Raw genomic sequence first — 8,904 nt, 5'->3', positions numbered from 1 at the left:
GCGGTAAAACTAGTCGATCAGCGGTGCCGTCGACAGTTCCGAGCCTTCCCCCTTGAGTTATCCGCTCAAGGGTACCAGTTTAAAACCTCATAGAAACCTTACCCCGTTTAAATTGTACATGCATCATGGGAAAACCTAGGCGGATCAGTTATGTTGTCCACATAATGATCCTTTAAGATAGGCTTGTCCAAATTCCACTGGGTTTCCCTAAATCCAAACGGACATCATCACGTTCTGTGCATTTATCTGGAGAACCAAATGCTTCATGCTAATTGTTGATATTAATTAGTCGAGCCTGGTGGGGGTAGGGTCAAACCCTTTTGTTTTGCAGAAAATGAGGCACGAGGTCCCTAGTTTCGGTATGATTAGCACACCCCCACTCTTGCTAGACTGGTGGAGGAGTCTTCCATCAAATGACCAAATCATTGAGTGGAAAGAGAGAGCCGCCAAAGCTAGCGAAAAGTTGGAATATCTGGAATACAGTTTGCTGGAATTGGAAGGAAAAGTGAGGAAGAGAGTCACCGACTGCCAGAACTCTGAGGGAAACGAAGGAGAACACCTGGCAAAGGCATTTTTACTGAGCTGGAGGATTTGATCAACGAGAGCATTCAACCTGGGGAAAGTCCTTCTGGGACCAAGTAGATAGGAGTTTATTTTTCGTATTACAAATGTAATAAGGCCAACGGCCATTAGAGATTTTTCATTTCCTGTTTATTTAGTGTCGATTTAGGATTCGTCTACTTTTTATCAATAAAATGAGGCTTTTAGCATTCCAAGTTCTCCAAATCAACTTGTCGCTAGGCCTACCTCGGGCATAAAGAGGTCCCCAAATTAGGACACGTTTTACATTATGCACTATGTCTTTAAATATTGCAACATCTTTTTATGATCCTCACTAACTTGTTACCTTTTTGTTTTTACTTTTGTTTATTATTCCCCCTCCCCAAAGGTTAGTTCGTGCACTCTGGCAACATCATCTTACTCCACGAGATCCAGGGGCCCTCCACCCACTCCTCCTCCTAGTCCTGTCAAAAACAAGAACAAAGGGAAGATGGAAGATTTGAACAACGCCAGAAAGGAGAACTCAACTGAACGGGTAGAGGTCACTCACGGTCATGGTACTCTGGTTCCCAAGGAAAATGCATCCCAACTCGAACAAAAGCTACTGAAATTCCAAGAAGAACTTGATCAGGTTCGGAATCTGGCAAATCTATCATTTTCCCTCACTACTCCAGATATCAATTTCCCAAATGCTCAGAACCCTACACCTCCACAGAACATCCCAAAGCAACAGAACCATCCCGCTCCTCACCACCACTGCAACACCTGCCATACCTCAAATAACACCCCGCTGCTCATCCTAGAACTCCACAAATGACCACTGCGACACCCACCATAATACCCCCATCTACGTGGAGACTATGCCACACTCCACCCAACCCATCTCAAGCACACCCGAGTCTGATGATGAAGACTTGCTCATCAGAAACCTGGCCGAAGAACTTAAGAAATTAACTGGCCGAATTCAAGGCGTTGAAGGAAGTAAGGGAATTGAAGGGCTGAACTACGAAGATCTTTGCATACAACCCGATGTCGAACTGCCCAAGGGGTACAAACCTCCTAAGTTCGAGATGTTTGATGGTACAGGGGATCCAAGGGTCCATTTGAGAATGTAATGTGACAAGCTGGTTGGAGTAGGAAAAGACGATAAAATCCACATGAAGCTTTTCATGAGGAGCTTGAAAGGAGATGCTTTGTCCTGGTACATTAGCCAAGATCCAACGAAGTGGTCGAACTGGGTAAGCATGGCTTCCGAATTTATGGACAGGTTCAGGTTTTTTTTTTCAACACGGAAAATGCGCCGGATGTGTTCTATATTCAAAATCTAAAGAAGAAGCCCACAGAAACATTTCGCGAGTGTGCTACCCGTTGGAGGTCCGAAGCTGCTAAGGTTAGACCTGCCTTAGAGGAAGAACAAATAAACAAATTCTTTGTTCGGGCTCAAGGCCCACAGTATTATGAAAGGCTGATGATGATCGAGGGCCACAAGTTTTTTGACATTATCAAGCTGGGAGAAAGGATCGAAGAGGGCATCAAAAGCGGTATGGTTACGAACTTCGAGGCCTTGCAAGCNGGGTAATAGCATGCAATAAGTAATCGAGACCAATCCGTGCTTTAAATACCTTAACGAGATGGGAAGGGTAGATATGGATATGATGACCACGTGATAATATCACGTGTAGCCCCTCATTGAGGAGTGATTACCGGACATTGTGTGGGGTGATCCATACTTTTAATAAACCTAGGACCCCCTCCCTTTATTCTTTATTTTTCTTTAGCATTTTAACTCCTTACTTAAAATTAGCCTTTCTAATTATCCTTTCAAACTTTGCTTACTTTCAAACCATTATGTGCTGAAATCCCCTCTTATTTGAGCCTTATCTGCCTATATGCTAATTGTACCTCAATTCACAATAATTGTTTGGCCGGGAACCACACTAGTGGATTCTGAGGGGTGCCTAACACCTTCCCCTTAGAATAATTTCAAGCCCTTACCCTATCTCTGGTTATTCAAATTGAACTCTTTTGGTGTCCTAATGCACCCCAATCATTAGGTGGCGACTCTTCAAATGCAAAACCCAGTTCCCAAAAGGAATGAGTTGCCCATCCAAATGCCGTAAACCCAATTTCCGCGGAGGAAAAAGGGAGCGCGACACCTTGGACAGAACTGCTCTGATACCAGTTTTGTCACACCCAAACCGATGGGCCGCGACGGTTGCCGAATCCTATATGTCAAACATCCTTAAGCATGCGTTTAAGATATACACTTGAATAACATACGTGAGGGAAATATATCCAAAAGACATATGTACATATACACGTGGTATACTGTGGGCGAGCTGACAAACTGCTATAGACAACTATATACTCAAAATTGAAAGCCGACAAGGCCACATACTATCCAACTATACATAACTGTCTACAGACCTCTAATAGAAATACAACTGTACAAAGACGGGATTGAGCCACGTCATACCCATATATATATATACAAGCATATCGTACCAAAATCAGAAGCAGCTCCGGATCAAGTGGAGCATGCCAACTCTCGCTGATCAAGGATCCTAAGAAAGGGGACCGTCGGCTTGCCTACCTGTACCTGCAGGCATGAAACGCAGGCCCCGAGGAATAGGGCTTCAGTACGAATAATGTACTGAGTATGTAAGGCATGAAAATCAGTACATAATAGACATAGATGAAACATGGAATAAGAAAATCCGCCTATAAGTTTGAATAACATTGTAAATTCTGAAACATTTATAGCATCATGCACGTGCGTGTAAATGTCGTGTCATGCATAGGTATAGGTGTACATAACATCATCAAGCCTCTGAGGGCATCCCATCATATCATCTCGGCCACTGTGGACAAAATTATCAACATATACCAACTGATCAGGTGGTGGTGCGTATATAACGTCGTAACCTTTTCCCATATCCCATATACATATATATACATATATACGCATATACAACACCATCTGGTCATGGGTCAGTGTAAATGAGTGCAATGCATGAAATGCATAAGAAATATATTAATAAGATTTTCTCGGAGTGCCATAAAAATCAATACAACTTTCGGATAAACATTATCAAATACATATTTTTCTGAGACCCATGAACAGATGATTAAATAATAAGACTTATGGGAGAATAAGAATATACACATCTCTAGCATTTCTACGAATAGAGTAATTTATGGAAGTTGTGAATTTTCTCGTTTCGTTTGTGCCGTATAGATCATTCCAAAAAGAAAGAAGGGATGTCCTTAACATACCTGGAGCAGGAAAAAATCTGTATGATATTCATACTCGAATTCTCGTTGAAGCAGAAATGTCACGTTATAATTAAGGAGGATGACTCCTCTGTACAGTTAGTGTCACCAAAACTTTTGCAGAAAATTAAGTAAAAGAGTACTACTCCCTTTTACAGTGTAGCTTAAAGAGATAAAATCCAATGATTTGATTATCAAGGTTTGGACAATCCTATGGTGTGGATTCGGATTGTAGAGTTTTGGTAAGGAATTTTTGTAGGAATTTGTAAGCATTTATGTTGCTAAGGTGCAAAGCTCACATCTTAAATGTGCAAAAGCTAACGTTTAGGTTTCACTTGTTTAAGAAATGATTAAGAAATGAAATGTCTTGGTACTACACATTATTTTTGCCACCTAAGCTCATATGACTACTTAGTCATATGTATTAATAGAGGCTTACTTCCACGCTTAGGCAGGTGGGGTTTTTAGTCTTATCTGATAATTTTATTAATTAATTAGGTAATATTCCGCTACCCGATAATTAACCATTTACCTACATAATTAAGCATTATCTCAAATTACCTAGAATTTTTTTTTTTAATACACTTTATACATCATACTATCATGATCATATGGTACCTTGTATGGTACTAGTCCATAAATATCGGGTTTTACAGCTCAAATAGTATTTTATCCCAAATCGAAAACCTTCAACGAAACACATTTTCTTTGATTCGTTTACCCATTATCCTTCACGGCACTTACTTATCGCTTGTTATAAATAGCATAAATATGTTAATGTTAAAATAATTTCATCCCCGAGTCTACGTCGATTGACTGAAGACGTACCTTTAACGTACGAAAACACAGGACGTAACAACTGGGCCAGCATATCCTGGCCATCTGACATTTCGTTCGAAGCCACTTCCAATTTGGACTTCAATGCAGTATACTCTTGGCCAAGAGTTTCATGTTCTGCAATGACCGAGGCAAGTTATGCCTGGAGCTCCTCGTTCAGACGAGACCATTTTTCGGCCTTGTCTTTCATCACTCGAAGTTGTACCTTGGTCAACGCCAAGACTTCTTTGGTGGCATCCTGCTCCGATGCTAGGCGGTCCATTTTTCCTCTCCGCTCAGCGGCTGAATCCTTGACATCGTTCATCTCAGTCCTGAGCTGGTCGATCAGAGTTATATTTTCCTGGACCTGGGAGGTTGCGGCGTTAGCATTGGTATTTAGCCTCTCATTATCAATCTCGAGCACTCTTACCTTCTCAACCATAAGGGCATAGTCCAATTTTTCTATCAAGGCCTCCTTTTGGCCTTCTCCAGTTTGGCTTGAAGGGCGGAGAGGTTGGCCATGTCCCTAAGGACTTCATCCTTTTGCTCATAGAGATCTTTGAACATATCTGTTTCCCGGACTTGTTCCTTAAGCTCAAATTCGAGATGGCTCACCTATATCTTGGATAGGTGGAAGCTCTCGTGATGAAGAACCGAGGCCTGAGATATGGAGAAGGAAAACCGTTAAAAACAGTTAGAGCAACGGGAACTCATTAAAATAAAAGGAAAAAGGACATACCCGATTCAACGCCTGCCGAGCCTCATTGAATGTCTTGGCCCTCCTACCTCGTTCATCTTTATTTGGTCTTCCTCAGTTACCAAGTAACGAAGATAGGTGGCCACTCCGACTGGCCCAGACAACTTGCTAGTGTCCGCTGGCATCGCGAATATGACCGTCTTCTTTCACTCGAGGTCCACACTCGGGGCGGGAAATAGCTTCTCGGGCTTTGAGCTCGAACTTGGCCCACCTGATTTCAGTTGCATAACCCTTTTAGGTATCTCCTGGAGGCCAAAGCCAGAGTAATCTTCCAATATACCGACGTCCACACCCTCGAAAACTGAGTTAATGGCATTATCCATAGCCTGGGACATTTCGGTCGATTTCTCTTCAGCAGCCCGAGCTTCATTTAAAGTGGCCTCCATCCGAGGCGTTGACTCGTGTATGTGGATAGTGGTGTCGCCTTCATTAATGACCATTCTTGATACCGGAGGGGTTTCTTACGAAGTAGTGGCCACATGTTCTTCTTCGGGTCCCCGAGTTAATGAGGATTCGGTCTACGAGCATCCTTCCCAGGGGCCACCAACTCTTGGTCGGTATTTTCCAAGTCATTCGGCTCGTAGGTTATAAATTCCATGTCTTCGTCATCCTTAGGAAAATCCTTGAGCTGACGAAGAGCTTCGAAACCCGGGACCTGGGCATCCAAAGTCTTTTTGATGCTCTTCCTAACCCTGAGCACGATTCTTTTCTTTTCTTGACCTCGGTAGGAGCGTTCGATGAGTCAGGGGATCTTTTTTTCTTCATTATTTTATCCTCTTTTTCTATAGCAGCTTCGACAACGGATGGTAGAGACGCAGAGGGTTTGGAGGACAACGTCTTTACCACGGTGGACTTCTCGAAGCTTGGTGACCTTCGGCAAGCCTGTGAAAGAAGGAATATGATGTAGTAAATGACGAAGTAAGGAGCGACAAGGAAGAGATATACTAAAAAAAGCACTCACCATGGGAATGAGCCTCCCACTTGCCTTTGGAAAGCTTACACCACTCATGCTCAGAGTAGATAAGTCACTTGCATATACCCTTGATCCATTGCTTCCACTGCGAGACTGCATTGGGGACTCGAGGGACAGCAACATATCGGGTGAGATATATCATGAGTGGGAAAAGTAAATACAATAAAAAACTTTAACGGCTTAAGAGGAAGTAAACTTACAATTTGAGTTCCACTTCTTCGAGAACGGCATGAATTCAGGAGGAATGAGGTCCTCGTTCTTTATCCGAACAAACTTCCCCTGCCAACCTCGATCCCTATCCTCATCTATGCAGGAGAAGGAAGCCTTCTTTGCCCGACGAGCAAATTTGATTATCCTTCCTAGAAATATTCGAGGGTTGTACACTCGAAGCAAGTGATCAAACGTGAAACGTGGCTCCTTCATATTTTTTGTAAAATGGTGGAGAAGAATTACCATCCTCCAAAAGGAAGGGTGAACTTGCCCAAGGCAAATGTCATAATACTTGCGAAACTTGAGGACTACCGTATCAATGGGACCAAATGTGAAAGGATACCTGTAAACACTTAAGTATCCTTCCACGTGTGTTGTGATGTCCTTGTCAGGACTGGGAACGACTATGTCATGGTCTTCCCATTTGTAGTCCTCTTGGACAGCCTTGAGTGCCTCCAGTGTAATGGAGCAGACATACTTCCACGCTTCCTCACCCCACTCTCTTTGTGCAGAGGCTTTCTCGACTTTGAAGTTGTTATCTATGGAGTCGCCGCTGGGGATAAAATATGTAAGAGGAGGTCCCGGGGATACTACAGGAGGCACTGCCTCGGTGTCGGTGGCTGAGGAAGAGGTTGTCGGTACTGTGTTTTGAGGTACCTATTTTGAAGTCTTCACTATCCCTACTTCAGAATATGAAGATCTGGGGATCTGATATGAAGATTTGAAGATCTGTTATGAAGATTTGATTTGATGATATGAAGGTATGAAGAACGAGTTGTGAAGGTTTGAAGGATCGGCAAATGAATGAAGCTATGAAAAGTTCAACTTAGATAAATCTGAAGTCAGAAAGTAAAAAAGTGAAAGTGAGAAACCCGAACTTTTATAGGGAAAGAGTAATCATTGCAAGATCTTTTGAATTCGGTAATTGTCAAAGGTGTTCAACTGACGAGTGACGCGTGTCCTAAGTCATAGCGACATGACTGATGGGATGTTTTGGTTCGTCAGCTTGCGCATGACTTATAGGAGAAAGAATCGGGGTGAATTAGTCAATTCTTATCGCTCATATAACCTACTCTTCCAGAAGTGAGGGGACTATCTGTATACGGTTAAAATCAAGGATAAAGTTACTCCCGATTTTCCATTGTGAAACAAGGAACGACGTTATTTGTTACTGGCTTGACTGAGACCAAAGATACCCACATATTGGAATCAAGAATAGACGAATGATATAACGAATCTCCAGCATGGCCAAACCCGGAGGGAATCAAGCTCAAGTGGGATGAAGAATCGAGAATAAAGGAAAGATGGTTAAAGGAGACAAACGAGGAGCCAAAATATCCACCATCAGCCGGAGTGTCATGACCCAAAACCTAGACCCGGTCGTGATGGCGCCTCTCGTGAAGACAAGGCCAGCTGACACATTCCCAATTCATTTTTAAGCAATTAAGTAATAAGACTGAGTCATTAACATAATAAAGAAAATCCCAAATTAAGGTAAACAATACAGTTGCGGAATAGACATAGCCCGACATCGGGGTGTCACCAGTCATGAGCATCTATCATAAAAACTACAAGTCTGAAAGAGTCCACACAACTACTACATAACTAGAATAGGAGAAAATAAGATAGAGGGAGAAGCACTGGGCTGCGAACGCCAAGCAGATACCTAGTGAATCTCCGAAGCCTGCTGGAAACTCTCAACCCTCGCAAGCAAGACCTGAAGCGCCTGAATCTGCACACGGGGTGCAGGGAGTAAAGTGAGTACTCCAACTCAGTGAGTAATAATAATAAATCCAGACTGAGCAATAAGAAATCACGTAAAGGAACATCAACGGGCTATAAAGAAGCAGTAAAACCAGTAAAAACAATGAAGCAGTGAAAATATGCAAGATCACTTTAGTTCAGTCTAAGCTTCTTTAGAATGCCTTTTCAACAGTTAAGCAAGTAGATGACAGGCATCTAGAATAGGTAAACATATAAAGAACCGCCCCTCGGGCACAATACCAACAGAATCAGCCTCTCGTGCACAATACCAACAGAATCAGCCCCTTGGGCAACACATGGAACACTACCAGCCCCTCGGGCTAAATCTCATATCACAATGCGTACCCGCGCTCACTGGGGGTGTGCAGACTCCTGGAGGGGCCCCTTACGGCCCAAGCGCAATATCAAGCCATCTCGTGGCATAATCACACAGGCCCTCAGCCTCATATCAGCAACCACCTCGTGGCGTACAATCTCAAGCCCTCGGCCTCACAATCATAATCAGTGTATCCTCACAACACAGGCCCTCGGCGTTACTCAGTCAGAATCT

This window comes from Nicotiana attenuata, unplaced genomic scaffold (genome assembly GCF_001879085.1).
Source record: "Nicotiana attenuata strain UT unplaced genomic scaffold, NIATTr2, whole genome shotgun sequence".
Classification (NCBI taxonomy): domain Eukaryota; kingdom Viridiplantae; phylum Streptophyta; class Magnoliopsida; order Solanales; family Solanaceae; genus Nicotiana; species Nicotiana attenuata.
The sequence above is the reverse complement of the archived record's forward strand: the minus strand, read 5'-3'. Positions refer to the sequence as shown.